This window comes from Ambystoma mexicanum, chromosome 5q (assembly GCF_040938575.1).
Source record: "Ambystoma mexicanum isolate Mex_15411 chromosome 5q, UKY_AmexF1_1, whole genome shotgun sequence".
NCBI lineage: Eukaryota > Metazoa > Chordata > Amphibia > Caudata > Ambystomatidae > Ambystoma > Ambystoma mexicanum.
In genome coordinates this window covers 339205526-339223512 of record NC_090933.1, presented here as the reverse complement: position 1 = coordinate 339223512, position 17987 = coordinate 339205526, and the positions used below count along the sequence as shown (strand labels likewise).

Here is a 17987-nt window from a genome sequence, read left to right as displayed (position 1 = left end):
TTCAGGTAGAAAACAAGACACAGCTGGCTCACTAGGGGCACGAATATTACGCAGAGGAAGTTGGCAAGCCTGAAGCCGCACTAGGGCAGGAAACAAAGAATGTACGATCCACACATATGCCCAACCCATGTGAGGTGGCCAACAAAAGTAGGGACAGTGATCAGCAGTGCTAAGCACATGGTCTGAAGACGACTCAGCAGAGAGCAAAACAGTGAAATTTGCCGTCAACACAGATAACTATTGGAGGCACACACGCTGAGGAAGCAGCAGACACAGCATATGCTGGAGGAGGGAGACCTGAACAGGGTGGCCTGAAGACATAAGGGGGCTGACCCGCTGCTGGACCCATCCACAAATGCCAAGGGGCCAAGAGAAGGCACCTAAGACAAGACAGTGGGCTGGTGGGCCCTGGGGTCAGCGGAGGGACGGAGTGGGGGAGCGCAGGGTCAGTGTGTGCACCTAACCACCGGCCCCCGAAGGAGATACGGTAGGGGCTGGCTGAGCAATACTGCGTGAGCGAAGGTACGGGGTAGGACACAGCCCATTCCAGGAGGGCGGCGAGTAATAAGGATATACCCGAATACAACCAAAGCAGCCCCTGAACACAGAGTGGACTGACGCCACGTTGGCGATCGCAAGTGGGGTGGCACTGCTGGCTCGCGTCCGCACGGCACAGCACAATGTCTAATATGATTGTCAGACCGAGGACCAAACAGCCCACGCTGGAAGCCTACGCCAAGACACCCCTAGGGGCAGAAGGGGACAAAAGCAGAGACAACACCACCACAGTGGCAGCGGAGACACCGGGCACGATCCAGGAGGTGCTGGCAGCGATTGCGGACCTGAGAGTTGCCTGGGAGAACAAACTGGGCCTGGCAATGAATGACCTAAAAGTGGGAATGGACCTCAAGATCGGATTGGTCCAGGAAGAAGTTAATCTGCTGAGACAGGACGTGAGGACACTCGCGGAGCGCACTGGAAACCTGGAAAAGGAGATGGCCCCAAACACGGCAGCATGCGCAGACAATGGATCGGAACTCCATGCCCTGGTGCAGCGTGTGGGTAATCTGGAGAACAGGGCAGAGGAGGCAGAAGGGCGCGCTAAACGCAACAACATTCATATTGTAGGATTGACGGAAGGAACGGTTTGCAGTTTCAAGGGTGGACAGGTCTTTGACAAGGAGACTACCCCCGGGAAATGCCCTGAGGCCGCTGATTGCAAAGATTTTAAACTACTGGGATCGGGAGAAGATACTTGAATTCTTCCGGAAGGGAGGTACGATCGAAAGGGGGCCGGCGAAAATCACAGCGTACCCAGACTACACTTTGCACGTACAACGCAGCAGGATGAACTTTGGGTCAGTGAAAAGGAGGTTGAGAGAGGCTGGCCACAGATATATGTTGTTCTATCCGGCCAAACTGAAAGTGTTCCACAAGAACAAAACCCTGTTTTTCGAGACGCCGGAGGATGCTATGGACTGGCTGGATATGCAGGGCCGCCCCCAGGAACCGGGGATCCAGACAGGAGCCGCAGAAGATAAGTAGCACGCAGCTGGGTCATCTCTGGTGACACAGCACAAGACACTGGGACTAGAGTATAGTACTAAATAAAGCCTGGGGGGAATGTGGCAGAAAATACATGCTTGCAAGATCCGCTAAAAGCAAACACTCCTAATCAGACAAGTAGGAGCTCCCGGGAGATACTCCTTGAACCCCATAGCATTACGCTTAGTTAGGTCACTGCTAGTCCGGTGACGCCCCGCGGGGTCCTAGTCCTCGGTCCGCGAGACAGGACCAGACGCGGGTGGGCCTGAGATCCAGGGATGGAGCTGGGCATTGTTGGGGTTGGGTAGGAGGGGGGGTTGTGTGCAGTGGGGCAGGGTCAGGAAAAGGGGGTGGGGGGAAGCTGTTGAGGTTGGAAAGGTTAAGAGTCGGAATATGGGCCATCTAGGAAGACATCAGAGGGAGCGGGGAAGGGAAGGATACCAAGTCAATGGCATTGGGTAATCTCAAAGTCGTGATCTGGAGTGTGCGGGGCCTCAATAGTTATTTAAAACGTAATAAGGTGATGATGTACCTAAAGAGGATGCGGATTGACATAGCTCTGCTAGAGGAGACCCACCTCACCAAGGAGAAGTTGGAGGTTGTCAGGAGAAAATGGAAGGGCAACGTCATGGGGGCCACATACTCGGCATATGTAAGAGGGTTGATTACATGGGTGGCACCACATGTGCCATTTCAGTTGCTCAGATCAACGACAGACCTAGACGGTAAAATGGTGGTGGTGGGGCTCCTGGAGAACAGAGAAGTGAATATTATAAATTTGTAGGCCCCCTAACCATGATACAGCAGCATATTTTAGGTCCCTATATAGTAAAATTAGCCCCCTGGTGGGTGGTGCATGGTGTGGGGAGGGGACTTCAATTGCACTCTGAACCCCAAGATAGACAGGTCAGATGACAAGTCAGAAAAGCCGGCGCCAGCAGCTAAGGCGCTGAGGACGCCGTTGATAGACCTTGACCTAGAGGATGTGTGGAGACGGCTGCACCCAATGGAAAGGCAATACCTCGCATTACGCAGCGCCACATGACCTGCATACGAGGCTGGACTACGTGTTTGTCGCCGCTGAGATAGTGGGAGAAATGGTGGGCGCAGAATATAAGGCCCGGGTACTTTCCAATCATTTGCCTTTGGTCATAGAGTGGCGACATCAACCCCCCAGAGCACGAAACCCGACGTGGAGGCTCAGAGCTGAGGCCCTACAAGATGCGGGATTTCGCGAGGATCTGAGGGAGGCCATTGAGGAATATTTTGAACTCAACACGGGCAGTGTACGCTCTGTGGGAACAGTATGGGAGGCATTTAAGGTGGTGGTGCGTGGGGTTGCTATATCAAAATCCAAAGGGCTCCTAGGGGGTATTGAATGGGAACTGCAGAAAGAGAAAGAGAGCTAGAGGGCCTGATACAAAGTGAGTGGACCACCCGAGAGGACAGCACTAAAATAAGAGACTAGCAGATGACCTGTAGTGAACTCTGGGACAGACTATGCAAGCTAAATTATAAGAAATATACAGAGAGGCAACATGCGGGCGGGGGGAGATAAACCAAGTAGATTACTAGCATGGTTATACAAAAATGAGACACCCCGCCAGGTGATCAGAGAGGTCAGGGACGCTGGAGGTCATATCTGTAATACCCAGGAGGGGGTAAACAAGGAGTTCCTCAAGTATTACAAACAATTATACGAGGATGCAGGTGAAGATACGAGTCAAGAAATACTGGAAACAATAGATGATATAGGGCTGCCCACCTTGGATGACCTAGAACACGCAGACCTAGAGGCCCCCATCACCTCGGACGAACTTGAGGCGGTGATCCAACACCTGCCCACATGTAAAGCGCCCGGGTCGGATGGGCCACCTAGCGAGTTTTATAAAACATATAAGCAGGAGCTACTCCAGCCGCTGCTGGCCATGTTCAATGAAGCCTACGAGCAGGGGGAACTGCCGGCGTCCCTCCGTGAGGCAGTGATCATCCCGCTCAAAAACCAGGCAAGCCGGATGTGGACTGCGGGTCTTATAGGCCCTTGTCTATGCTTAATCAGGATAGCAAAATACTCACGGCAGTGCTGGCTAATAGACTTAAGAGGGTAATTGGCAAGTTGATACACCCGGACCAAACAGGCTATGTTCCCGGTAGAAATATCACAGACAACCATAGGAGGCTGCACCATATCATTGATCAAGCAGAGGAAGACTCGGGCGAGTTGACTATCATGTCGCTGGACGCGGTTAAAGCCTTTGATTCAGTGTGGTGGCCGTGGTTGATGGCGTCCCTGAAAGGATACGGGATGGGACCAGGATACATCAGGTGGGCCCAGATGTTATACAGCTCCCCGATTGCGAGAGTTAAAACAGGAACTATAATTTCAGATAAATGGCAACTCAGTAGGGGGACCAGACAGGGATGCTCCTGGTCGCCCATGCTATATATTCTGGCATTAGAGCCGCTGGCATTTTGCCTGGGGCAACAATACGGTAAGGTGGGAATTCGCACGACAGGAGGCATACAACTGATATCACTGTATGCAGACGATATGCTCCTCTACTTGCGCTACCCGGAGGAGAATCTGCAATATGTGCTGGTGGTGATGGATAGTTCCGCCACCCTCTCAGGCATATCGGTGAACCCCGGGAAGTCTAGTCTGTTCCCCTTGGGAAGGTATAGGAATACCCCATTAGAGAGGCTACCCGTCCTGCAAATATCCTGGCAGACCGAGACGTTCAGATATCTGGGCGTAAATATTTACCACAGGATAGAGACAGAGCACAAACATAACACGGAGAAAGCAATTGAGGGAATTAAAAATAGCATGGCGTTCTGGTCTAGATTACCCCTTGCTATGATGGGAAGAGCAGCGCTGCTCAAAATGGTGGTGTTGCCCAGACTCTTGCATTTTTTTGTGAATGTCCCGTCCCTGATCCCCAGACGCTTTTTTGTGAGACTTCATGGCCTGTGCAGGGGCTTCATATGGCGCAATTCCATGAATAGGATGGCCCTGTGAAAGTTACAGAGCACATGTGATAAGGGGGGCATAAACCTGCCAAACTTTGAATTATATTACTTGGCGGGACAGCTGTTTTATGTGGCTAGATGGTTGTCTACAGAGGACTCGGCAGAAGCTAGGCTTTTGCAAGGTGATTCAGCTCCATACTTCCTGAGAGAGACAGTATGGCTGCATAAAACTAAAATGGCGGGGAAGGGGAGACTATTGGAGCTGGGCTGGGAAGTTTGGCGCAGAGCATGGAGAACTGTGGGCGACCCGGACCTGCTTTCTGCTATGTGGGGAAGATTCCCAACTGTTCAAAGGGGTGCGCAGATACTCGGAATCGGTGGGCCTCGTTACCCTCGGAGATATATGGCAGGAAGGGGAGGCAGTGGAATTTCAGAGGCTGCAGGAGGAGACAGGGGTGCACAGAGGCCAATATATCACTTATACCAGGCTTATGAAACGGGTGAGGGGGAGGTGGCCTGAGACGGTGTTAGCGGAAGAACCTGATGCTACCCTGGAAATGATGTATGACGTCTCGGAGGGAGGGCATGAAATATCTCGGATATATGAGCTCCTGAGCGCCAAGCAGGGAAGGAGCTGCTCCAACTGAGGCTTGACTGGGAGGAGGAGGTGGGAGAACCCATGGCAGAGGGACAGTGGGATAGAGCCCAAAAGGTACCATAAGAAGGTGTCCCGGAACACGACACTCCAGCAGATCCAGCTGTATGTCACCCACAGAGCTTATCTGACCCCCGGAAGAATAGCCAGGTTTGGAGGCTCGGCTATACAGAAATGCCCCAGGTGTGGGGAGGAGGAGGCAGGGCTGCTGCAAATGTCCTGGGCTTGCCCTGAGGTGCAGAGATTCTGGGAAGAAATAAAGACGAGAAAGGCCAGTGGGGAAGTGGTGCTTGACGTGAGGTCTGCTTCGGCATGCATGCTTGGGAGTTTTCCCAGGCCACGTACTTTAAAACATATCAGTAAGATGAAGGACTTGCCTATATCTTGGCCAAGCGCAGAATAGCGATGTGCTGGAAAGCGGCCCATAGGCCTAGAGTGGAGACATGGTGGGCATACCTCTTGAAATAGGCGGAAGCAGAAACTGTGGTATGGTATGAAGCTGTCACTAGGGGGGAGAAGGGGAAGTGGGCCGCTTGATAGCCTGGAGGCAACTGGTGACCTCGATGGCAAATCCTCACCAGGTCACTCAAGAAACGGAAGACTTAGACAAATCGACAAGTACTGAGACACCGGAGAATGCTCATGCAGATGGCACGGATGAAACGGCTCGAGTTTGTGGGGAGGGAGGGGGAGGACAGAGGATGACATTGTATAATGTGATGTTTTGATATTGATTATGAACGTCCTAAAAGGTTGTAATGTTTGGTGTGTTTGTTTAAAATAATAAAAACTGTTTAAAAAAAAAAAAATTCTGACCATGCCAGCCTCTGTCATTTCAAGGAGAAATTTGTTTGCCTCGGGTTGTAGAGTTTATTTGTTCAAGTTCCGGCCATTTCAATAGACCTAGGTAGAATCCTGCCACGGCTATGATCCATCTTGTGTTTTCTCCACTCATCAAGTTGTTCCATCTCTTCTCTTCGTCGAAGCAATAAGCACTGCTGAATAGGCAACCCAAGTGGAGGGTGCACGCTGCATCTACCCCTCTAGAGGTGTTTTTTGCCACGAAAGTAAGCAAACAGTTTGGATGTTCGTGAACAGTCCTGAGAAGTTCAGGGACACTTCAGATGTTTAGGGAAGTTTTTGGATGGCATATAACTTTGGCACCACTCAATGAAAACTGCATGACATTTTGCAATTATATTCCTGACCTGATTCCGAATGAGTTTGCAAAGTTTGGTGGGATTCTGTCGAGAGGAGGCAAAATTAGAGGGGGGGGGCAAAATATTGTAAAGGCTTATAAATGTGGTGCCATAAAGTTCGAATAACTTTACCACAAAGCCAGTCCCAGGTGGTCATGGCCACTTTAACCCCATGTGTTGTCCCTCGTGGTCATGGCCAATAGCCAAATTTGTCCGGATCATGACCTTATTCCATGACCCGGGCAATCTGGCCACTGCCCATGGCATCGGCCTACACCTCAGTCACCAAAGATATAGCACTATTCTTTGTACCTACATTATGACACTCGTCAAAAAATAAAACACAGGGACATTTGCAAAACCATGCTTTCAGGTCCTTGTTAATGCTCCTTACACAAGTTTGCTGGAAATGCACCCATGTTTTATTTTTTCAAAAGTGTCAAATGTATGCACATACAATTGTCATATAACCTAGCCCCCACTTGACAAAATCCATTCAGACTTTACAGAAACATTTATATCTAGATCTATAATCTTTTTGCAAACCTTTGTGTAGATTTGTCAAATGGCACCACATTTATAAGCCTTTACAATATTGCTCCCTCTTGACAGAATCCCACCAAACTTCGCAAAAACATGTATATGTAGATCTATTATCAGTTTACCAAATGAAGTGTAGATTCGTCAAATGGCACCTCATTTATAAGCCATTACATTATTTTGGGACACCCCCTCTAATTTTGCCCCCTCATGACAGAATCCCACCAAACATTGCAAACTCATTCGGAATCAGGACAGAAATATACATGCAAACATTTCATGTCGTTCTATTAAGTGGCGCCAAAGTTATAAGCCATTAAAAAACTGCATTTCACCAATCCTGTAATGCTGAGCTGTCTGTGAACTTTTTGCTTCTTGCAGCCATATCCCATCCTCATCACCTCACCTCCCCAGTGATTATTTGATAAGTTTGACAAATGCAATTTTGTGTTTAATATGTTTTGACCGCGATGTTCGCGGACACCAGCAGATGTCCACGAATCCAAGATGGCGGGCGTTTCCAGAAATCTGACACACTTCACCATCCAATCAGCGAACACGTCGCATGTCCGCAGACATTACACAAGCCGATTAGCCAATCAGGACACTGTCCGCGGAGCGAATAGGGAAGTGTGTCCGCGGAGCAGACATAGATATGACTAATTTTGGGTGCCCTACTTTTTGGTTATTTTTTGAAAAACTACTGGACAGATTTTCACCAAATTTGCAAAAGCACGCTTTCTGGACCAAGCCGCCGCTCCTGCCGCAAATTTGGTGAAAATCCGTCCAGCGGTTTGGGCTGTAGGCGTGAGCAAAGTCTTTTCCCCATTCAGTGTATGGGAAAAATACATTTTGGGACCCCACCTATAACTTTGCCCCCCCCCTGGACCAACCCTCACCAAACTTTGCACAAAAATTCAGAGTGGGCTATATACGTTTTATTTGCAAAGTTTGGTGAGGATTCGTCCAGGGAGAGCGAAGTTATAAGCCGCCCAAAAAGTGCTCTTCCTATGGGATTAGCAACTTAACCATAACTACACAGGCACTACCGTGGCTGTGTAATATATACACATACATATATGCACACACACGTAACTAGGCATGAATTCGTTTTCAAAAATTGATCAGCAGAGTTTGCTAATTACATTTTTCTTGATTAGCAAACAACCCCATTTGATTAGCAATTTTGTACTAATGGTTTTAATACCACCAGAAGGTACTTGTACCCAAGATATAAAATTACCAACAATACAGCAGTTTTGTATATCGCTGAAGTAAGACATTCGTGAGATAAGTCAGGCCTTGCAAATTCTTTCTGCAAAATGGTGCATGTCACCACAAACCCACTTTAGTTTGCTGCCACCCAGAGGCCAGCCATGCACAGTGAAACCTGCATTTGACATTTACTGCAAACAAAGTAAAGTTTAAATAAAAGTTTCCAACATCCCCTGCAAATAGTACTGGCCCTTCTTAATATCTACTCTACTATGCGAGTGGGCAAATCTGCTTTGTGAGCCCTGGATGAGTGTCTGTAAAAAGGTTAGCTGCATGAATGGACACAAATAAATAGATATGATAAAAAGGCTCTGAAAACAGTTTAACCAGCTCACTCTACTGCAGGTGCAAATATATAATGCAATCATAATCATAGAGCAAAGTGAGGTCTGGAGGCCCACTACAGTGTACAGTTTTGCAGTAGGTCTGTAGATGTACATATTGAATGAAACTATTGATCGCTACTTTAAGTAAATATCAAGTCAGCTTTGTGTATTCATTATGTAAGAGACTAAGCAGATTAGATGGCGTAGCAGGCAGAGAACTGGGCAAACTAGTCAGAATATTGTAGTTTGCGGCCATCTCACTTTCAGGGTAGCGGGTAGAAGTGTATGTAAAACCAATAGATGTCCACACATTTGTGGAACTCTCCCGTCCCCTGCACACCCGATCAATTGTGAAGACAATCAATAATTTGACAATAGCAACAATTTGTTTTTGAGAAATGTTTGTGAAAAAAAGATTTAAGACACTAATTATGTCAAAAAATGATGACCATCAATTTAATGTTGTAAATCACTAGCTACACATTTGTATATAAATTCATTAAATATTTGTCATCTGTATTGATGCGATTTCAACATTGCTTATATAGCGTGAACATACACATTTTTAAGTCACACTCAATTTTGGTGCAATATTCTTCGTGGGCACACAATATGTTTATCACACTTTCCTCAATTCTGTGGAGAATTAACTTATACCATAGATTGATCATAGAAAGTGTTGACATATATTACTCAACGCGTTTCGGGGTTGATTTTGTCCCCTTCTTCAAGAGTTGTTTGCCCTTTTTTTATTCTTTCTTTTTTCTTCACCTACAATATATAATACAATATTCAGGTCTCAAGCTTAATTAATCTCAGTGATGTAATTTTGGATAACCGTATATGTAATAATCACCTGGATGTCCAATGTTTAATCTCCTAACTTGATAAAGATTGAGGTCTTTTCAAAAACAACCAATAGGTTGCATGGATTCGCAGTTAGTATACAAACTATAAAAACAATATGAAAAACAGTAGAAAAAAGACTAGATTAAAATAGAGGAATATGTCCTGAGTTCTAGTATAAAGTTTAGGGAGATCATAAATCCTTGACATGCACTGCGTGCATCAAAATTTACCTGTCGTTTCTTCACATGCGGTGCCACTCTTTCAGTTGGTTAATGTAGCCGCTGGACCGCTGGGAAGGTCCCGTGGTGGGGAGGTATCGAGGTTGGATGAGTACCCAAGTCGTATCTGCAAAACACATATACATGTGTTATGGTGGATGGTTAAAATATGGTCACCAGAGGGCTATGGTAAATTTTTAGATTATATTTAGAGAATGACCTATGAAACTTCAGGGCAGTATTTACAAATCACTGCTTCTATGGAAGCAGTGGGTCCCTGCTGTCTAGCAAGCTCTCATCCCGTGCTTGACGAGTGTGTTCAAATCAATTAAAACATTCTAGTTATTTCATGGTGTCGATAAGCTGACACTTAGAGAAAGCCAGATCGCTTAATGCGTCTATCTTACCTTACTCAGGTGAAGGAGGCTCCAGGAGTGGGTGCTGCCTTCCGCGTTACTCCTCGTGGATAACGCCCAAAATGGATGCTATTTGTGTTGTGACGTCATCACGTAGAGATGTGATGACGTCATTGTGTTTACAACATCTTAAATCGTTTTTTCACAAACATTTCTCAAAAACAAATTGTTACTATTGTCAAATTATTGATTGTCTTCACAATTGATCGGGTGTGCAGGGGACGGGAGAGTTCCACAAAAGTGTGGACATCTGTTGGTTTTACATAGGTTAACACAACCCAGTGTCAAGGTTGGTATTCTCCCCGGGACCCCACTAATCTTTCATCAATTCATGGAAATAATTTAACATATAGGTGTGCGCTAGGCCATACGTATAGCGGGTATAAACCAACATGGTAAGATAGAATGTCGAGTATGGGATCAGCTCATGGATTGAGCTCCAGTTGCAAGCTGTATGTAACCAGCAGGCCACAGGGCTAGGTTTGCCATCAAAGCATTTGGGCATGTGGTCATGTTCATTTTCAAGTGTCCACTCGTCGATATGATGCATCTTTCTCAAAAAAATGAAATCTAGTTCACAATGAGATTTAGTTACACTTCACTGTAAAACATGGAGACAGTGCAGTGTTTTACAGTAGCAATACTGTAATTATGCACTATGTAACCTATTGCATTTTTAGAAAAGGAATAGAAAACCTTTTGTAAAAAAAAAAAAAAGCAAACACATACTGTCTTTGGCAGACAGGATACAGTTAGCTTAATAACAGTATTATCCTGATTATTTCTGGTTTGCAATTATTTGAAAAATAAAACGTGTGTAGCACTCCCACACAGGCCATTTGGCACATGAGTGAAGGGGATGATTACTGCTGCACTCTCTCGATTAACCCCTTTGAACTTGCAGTAAACAGAGAAAAGGAGGGTGGAGAGAGCTCTGAAGGCAAGAGAGGAATGCAGGGTGAGCTGTGCTTTCATTGAACAGGGTAACTTAAATAGCTAACTTTGCTACCCAAGTGCCAATTTAATTAGCAAACCTACAGAATTGCATAGCAAATTGCTCTGTGACACTGCTTATTTCATGCCACACACACACACACACAACCACCAAGAGGCAGCAGAACCACAACCACACTCCAAGGTTGGGCGATGCTGAACAACCGGACAAGAATCTGTGGATAAGTAACACAGCAATGTATTAGTAAAAAATACAGCAGAGGCAGGGTACAACAGGGACAGAGTGTCCTGGGTGATGCGTTTCTTATTGAATCCAGTGAAATAGGCCTAGGAAAACGAACAAGACAAGTCAATCCAAACCAAAGCCAACAGAAGACCCCAAGACGGGTTGAAAGACAAGAAATTCAGTCGGGCTGAAAGAAAAAAAGACTGCTGGGAGGGGTAAAAACCAAGAGAGAACTAATTGGAGAGAGTACAAAAAGATTCCTGGGTAGGAGCCCAACGAAAATGTACGCCAGGAAGCACCCGAATGTGAACGCAGACTCGAGGCAGAGTGTCTGCAAATCCCAAATGACAGAGACTAACCAGAGACAAAGACTCACTCCCAAACAAGGGGGATACTTGCTGCACTGACTGGAACTTTGCAGCAAGGCAAAGAGCCCCTTGTCTTTTGAGACAGTACCAAAACTATGATCATCATAAGTAGCCCATGCTGATGGCAGGATAACCTCTACATATAAGATATTTGCGGGGCAAGACATGGTGCATTGCACTACTCAATCATTACAGCCACATCCAATTTGATGTCACCTGCGTCATCTCCAGCAAGCCAGCTCAGCTGTGGAACGTGATGTGTATTCGGTCTAAAGGTTGAGGCCACCAAAGCGACAGGATAGGAACCTGAATGGCCATGCCTCGTCTTTGATCTCTTTGAGTGCAACCCCCCCCACCCCACCCAGAGACCGTCACACAACAGGCAGCTGTCCCGGGCCCAGGCATCAAAGGAGCACACCCATTCAAAGGGAGTAGCCTCACAAGTTGAGGGACATATGCAATTCAGTGGGATTTTGAATGAAGAGAATACCAGGAGTGCATTGCAAATGAAGCATATAATGGTGTATTACCAGGTGTTTTGCCTGAATTTGTGGCAGTGGACCTGTGTGACATTAATCCAAGATGGCTGCTGCTACAATTTATTAATCAAATTTTGATCTATAACTCCTTTCAGAGTAATCCTTTGAAATATTTTCTAAGGACCTTTTTGGTTCACCACAAAAACTCAATAAGGAAGGTCCTTAAAGTAATAGGATCTCTTATTGCTTACAAATTTCTGTTCGCAGTTCGTTTGTCATGATTTGTGACATGTTTTTTTTTCTTCTAATTTGTTACAGGTTTTGGTATTTGGCAATAAAATCTGAAAATTATTTCAAAAGCAGTTCAAGCGTGAAATTTGATTCCATCTTCCAGTAAAATCAATTTTTTCTAAATGTCGATGCCTCCAGATATTGAGTCATTTTTTTATTTGACAACTGAAAACCTTTCGTCAATAGAAAACAATTAAAACTTTTGTTCCAATTTTCTTAGAATAGAAATACATTCACACTTAACTTTTTTTTTTTAAAGAACTGAGAAAAAGATAAGTCGAAGCAGGATAACACAGTTTGTGGTGCGCAAAACCACTGGACGTGTCGGAATACATATATCCAATCGTCTACAACCATTTCCAGAAGGCTATTTATCTTCTCCGTTAACCAAGTCTAGTGTTGCTTGAATTCGTACAAGAAATTGACACTGCCAAGGTGATGTGCGTTTTCTCACCCTCTATCAGAACTAACCACCAGTCTTCAATAGATCTGTTGCAATATGGTTTCAAAATGTTACCCATTTCTGATTCTCTTTCCACTTTTAGCTTCAGACAGCTCAGCAGATGTTGAATTGATTCAATTGTGTTGATGTCTGAACATAGTCTGCACGTAGCAGTAGCATTAGGGCCTTTTCTCTCACTTAACCGTAGATTTGATGGAAAAGGGTTCAAGCGTAGATGCAGATATTGCATTCTAAGAAAATGGTTAGGGAAGACCTTTATGTATCCTGGAAGATCATTTAGCTTTCGTGGCCGGGACCAGAATTCGTCAAAGTATTTGTAGTTGTAGATCGATTCCTGCGTGTTGATCCAATCGTTAATATACAGCTTTTTTTAAATCTTGTCTGGATCGCACATCATAGAATCCACTGTTTCGTTTATGTTTCTCAAAGTCAACAAACATATTTCCTTCCATTCCGTCAACTGCTTTTCTCTCAGATCTAACATTGTCTGCTTTAAGACTGCAAAGCCACCCTTTGGATTTCCCTCTACATATTTGCAGTACAGGGAAATTGATTTCCATAGAGTAATAGCTTTAAGCGATGTTAAGGCTAGTTCTCTTCGTACCATGGCTATAGGTATGCTTTTAGGCAGCCCAAGTACAGTTTTCCAGAAAAGGCCCTCCAGTTTTATCCATATAGTTTCGGATAGCATAAATGATGTCTCTGCGCCGTATGTTAAAATTGGCTGCATCTTTGACCGATAAAATTGCACCAGTGGAATTGAGAGTATCAACAATACTTCTGTAGTAGGATCCAACCTTGAGTTGCCAGATTTTAGTCTTTTTCCGGAATTCGGCTATCATCTGTGCTTCGCCCCTACTGGTGTTAATATTTACACCTAAGTACGTAAATTCTTTTACTGTGAGGTTACGTTGTCCCTTCAGGGATAGCTTTCCTTTTTTGTTACTTTGTCTCCTGCTTTAAAGTTCATAATCCTAGATTTCCCTGGATTTATTATTAGTTACTTTCTAGATAAAGTTCCAGGGAATCTAGCTGTCATTGAAGGACAATAGGAGTCTGATCTAATATGACTATATCGTCAGCATAAAGGAGTCTTTCAATCAGATTATTTGCAATCTTTGGTGGAAAGGCATGTGCCTCTGAAAAAGCCTCGTCGATTTCTGATAAGAATATATTGAACAATTCGGGCGCCTGTGGACATCCTTGTTTAAATCCCAATTTTATGGGGATTGGATTAGTGAGATTTCCACTTTTATCCAACCTGATCACAATGGATGTATCTTGATGCAAGTCTATGGTGTTATCGAGGACTTTTTTTAGGGCATTGCAATTGCTCTAATTTGGCCCACAGTGTATTTCTGGTTACTAGTCAAAAGCTTTTGATTGATCTGTAAAAGCTAGATATAAATTTACAGCCTTTGGTATGTAAGGCTTTTGCTTTCAACAAATTTAGTAGAAACATATTTAAAATTGGACCAATCCCCTTAACAAATCCTGCCTGCCAAGGGTCAAAGTGATTTGTAAGTGTCCGCCATTTGACCAAAGCTTTCAATATTATTGAGCCAAAGATTTTTCCCGCAACGTCTAAAAGAGCAATCGGCCGACAGTTGTCTGGGTCCGATCTCAAGCTCTCCTTAGAAATCGGGACAACTACTGCCGTTTTCCAGGTAAGAGGTACTTTTGAGACTCTCAAGATTCCTGCATAGAGTTGGTTAAGGAATGCTGCCCATTGCTCAGGGTGTTTTTTCAGGTCTGTTTTTGACAGGCCGTCCGGTCCTTGAGCTCTCAAATTTTTCAGGCCTTTTATGATGTCTTCTATTGTTGATTTCTCGAAGTCCAGCTCAATTTCTTAATTTAAATTAGCTACGATTGTTTTTGGTATCTCAATCTTTGGCACAGTTTTTTCTTTGTCTGCCTTTAAAAGTAGAACTTCCACCATCAGTCAAAAAAAAGAAAACTGATAATACTTTCTTGTGTATCTTATGTCAACAAAGAAATAAATCTCCCCCGATTAATCCAAAATGTTAAGAAAAGGTTTAAGAGTGTATTGAGAAGAGAGCCAAGTGGAACAATACTGAATACTTGATCATCAGGCTACAACTAAACAACTTATAAAAAGCATGTTTTAACATCTTTTTATTGTCATTTTGAACAAGTTTACAAACACTCAACTGGGACAGCAGCCCAAGGACCATTAACTCCCTTCTCTCCTCTCCATCTCTCCCTCCCTCCCAAACTTAAACGGATCACAGTATAGTCATTTAACTATCAAGTATATTGGAGACAAAGGAAGTGGAACATCGTCTACGAGTCGGACCTATAGCACCCTCCTGACAATCATTTACGCATCAATTCAGTGGTCTTGTACTTGCATTCCTTTCAGGGTGGAAGGTCATCAGGGGAAGTGTGTAACACAACTAGGACTGTGCCCCATTCAACTCAAAGGCACTTCCCTCCTCGCTTGCTCATGTATAATCTGGCTTTCCACCACCACCCATCTCTGCACATCATAGAACTATTGGCTCAGTAAGGGGCCGTATGGACATTTCCAGGAAATGGCCAGTCTACACCTAGCCAGTAATACTAAGAAAGCAACCAGCCTCTTCCTGTACCTGCTCCTTTTTCCTGCCGGCAGAACCCCCAACAAACAAATTGTCCCGCAGTCGTTAATTTTAGTGACCACACTATGCCAGAAGGTCTTATTATGGAACACCCCCAGGCCATGTGCACAAAACCCTGCCGAGTCCCACCTGACATCTTGTACATGTGTGTGCGTTATCTGGATTGATCATGTGGTGCTTTTGAGGGGCCATATAGACCCAGTGCATGAAGTTGAATTGCATTCATTTAAATTGAGCATTCCGGGAGACTTTTCTAACCCAGGAGCACATTTTTACTCGCGTTTTCTCCTCAAACACCTCCACCAGGAGTCGTCGTCAGATGTCCTAGGCCGAATTAAAATATCAGGAGCATCATCAATTCAATCTCCTCGATGATACTCTGTATGGTAAAGGAACTTTGCACAGTATAGTTATGGTGGTCTATCAGAAGAAGGCGGAAGTCTTGCCGTTGAGTGATTTTCAAGAATGTTTCGATGAAGAGTTGCTGGATATACATTTTAATCTTACTGAAGAAACCGAGACTGTGAGAGTCAAAGCCACTTACGATACTGACCTGGTCAGCTTACAATTACATTATAAGTGATCCTCCAACTAAAGAAACTAGAGTCTGTGTACTCAAACACATCGATGCCAGCCCAACAAGCACACAAACACAGCTCACATTCATGAAGAAGTTGGAGAAAACAGCATCTGTTGTGACCCCAGAATCAAAAACAGTTTTAACAATGGATCTTGGCCTTCACAAGCCCGTTTTAAACTTGCTAGGACTAAAAAAAGAAATGGACAAAGTGCTTGTTAGACCAAGTGAGCTGCATATAATAATGGCGATGCCTTGAGCTATTTGTTCTTTCTTTAATTGTACCGGCATTAAGGCCACCTGAACTGTACTTCATGACACACACACACACACACACACACACACACTTTTATTTATCAGATCAGAGCACATTCATATGGTAGACACAATGCTTTTATTTATCAGATCCATCCCAACTGCAAACTAGGCCAATACTCCCAAAAAATTAAAATAGGCAGTAAAAAGACTAACAAAAAATAGGAAACAGACACCTAGGACCATGTGCTCCTGCTTTCACCCACACAGCTACAGGGATGTGTTTGGACCAGAATTGCACATAGCACCACAGGAAGAAACTACTAATGCTACTGCCTTTTTGGGAGAAGTAAACATGTATCTTTTTAAATTTGTATGAATAACTAAGTGCAAAGGAATAATTATTACAAAAACATTTACATTTTCCATTTTACTCACTTAGAAAATACTACTCCCATTAGGAATTGGACTTACATTTGTACTCCCTAAAAATAATGTTACTCCTAACTTTAAAAAATAGGGAGTAAATACTCACACCTCAAAATCTTAACTGGAGTACTAAGTGCCATAGCTCACCTGAAGCTTGTATGGCGATGTAGATGGCTCTGGAAAAGGTTTTGGGGACCCTGGCGAGTAGAGGATCGCCGCTTCTGGCTGGAGAGTTTCCCCCCAAAGAAATGGACGATCCTCTCTGGCCGCCACCCCTTCCCCAGGGCAGTAACAGGAAGGGATGGAAACCAGAGCATACCCCCCCCAAATTAAGAGGAAAACCCTGGAGATAGAACAAGGTGTTGAGCAAGCAAAGGCAGAAGGCAAGAACGGCTCCAGCAGAACGGGAAAGCGAAAGGCAAGAACGGCTCCAGCAGAACGGGAAACCAAAGGCACGAACAGGTCCAGCAGGACGGGAAGCCAAAGGCAAGAACGGGTCCAGCAGTACGGGAAGCCAAAGGCAAGAACGGGTCCAGTAGGACGGGAAGCCAAAGGCAAGAACGGGTCCAGCAGGACGGGAAGCCAAAGGCAAGAACGGGTCCAGCAGGACGGGAAGCCAAAGGCAAGAACGGGTCCAGCAGGACGCGAAACAGGCAGGTAGGAATAGAATAGCCCAGGGAAAAGGATAAAAAGAACTAGCGATACAACGATTAGGCAAGGAATACCTGAGTTGCAACGCAAAGACAGGTCTTCCATCATGGTTTAAATGAGCTAAGGCGAAATGAAGATGTGGATCATGTGACCACATGGTGACATCATACGTGGCAGAAGGTGCGAAGGGCGTCATGAGGAAGTCTGCTAAACTTCCAACGTCACCAACGTGACCAATGGCCTCCAGTGCGGTGAAAAGGTCGGGAGGCAATCTGTGAGCATCGAGGTACAACAGTATGGCCCCTGAAAAGGGAAACAGCATCTGGTTTGCGAGGATGAAGATGGCGAAGTCAGCTCCAAACCATAGACAAGAGCATGGATGTTTGATTCTGGTTCCCATGATCTATCACAGGGATCATACACAAGCCATTCCACTAAATACGGCAGCTGACCTCTTTGATATCGAGAATCACAAATCCAGGCCACTTCATTTCCAGGGGGTCATCCCGTAGAAGTGGAGGAGGCGTGAAGCTTTACCAGAAACCAGCGGTAGGTAAGGCTTCAACAAAGACATGAAGTGTTTGGTTAACGAGTTTCCAGGTAGGAGGAAGTTGAAGATGATATGACACAGGAATGATTATTTTGATGATATACGAAAAGGTCCAAAGAATCTGGGGGCT

General features: G+C 44.9%; 1 protein-coding gene across 7 annotated transcripts in view; it reads right to left on the bottom strand.

The window, feature by feature from the left end:
- The window catches only part of FAM210A (family with sequence similarity 210 member A), a 462026-nt gene that overhangs the window by 394229 nt on the left and 49810 nt on the right, over positions 1–17987 (bottom strand). For 4 of the 7 annotated variants that reach the window (XM_069620811.1, XM_069620810.1, XM_069620809.1 and 1 more), the window contains exon 2: positions 9590–9704. The exons of the other annotated variants lie outside the window; for them this stretch is intronic. The gene's annotated coding sequence lies outside the window, so the exon portion shown is untranslated. The remainder of the gene's footprint in view (positions 1–9589; positions 9705–17987) is intronic. 7 annotated transcript variants of the gene reach the window in all.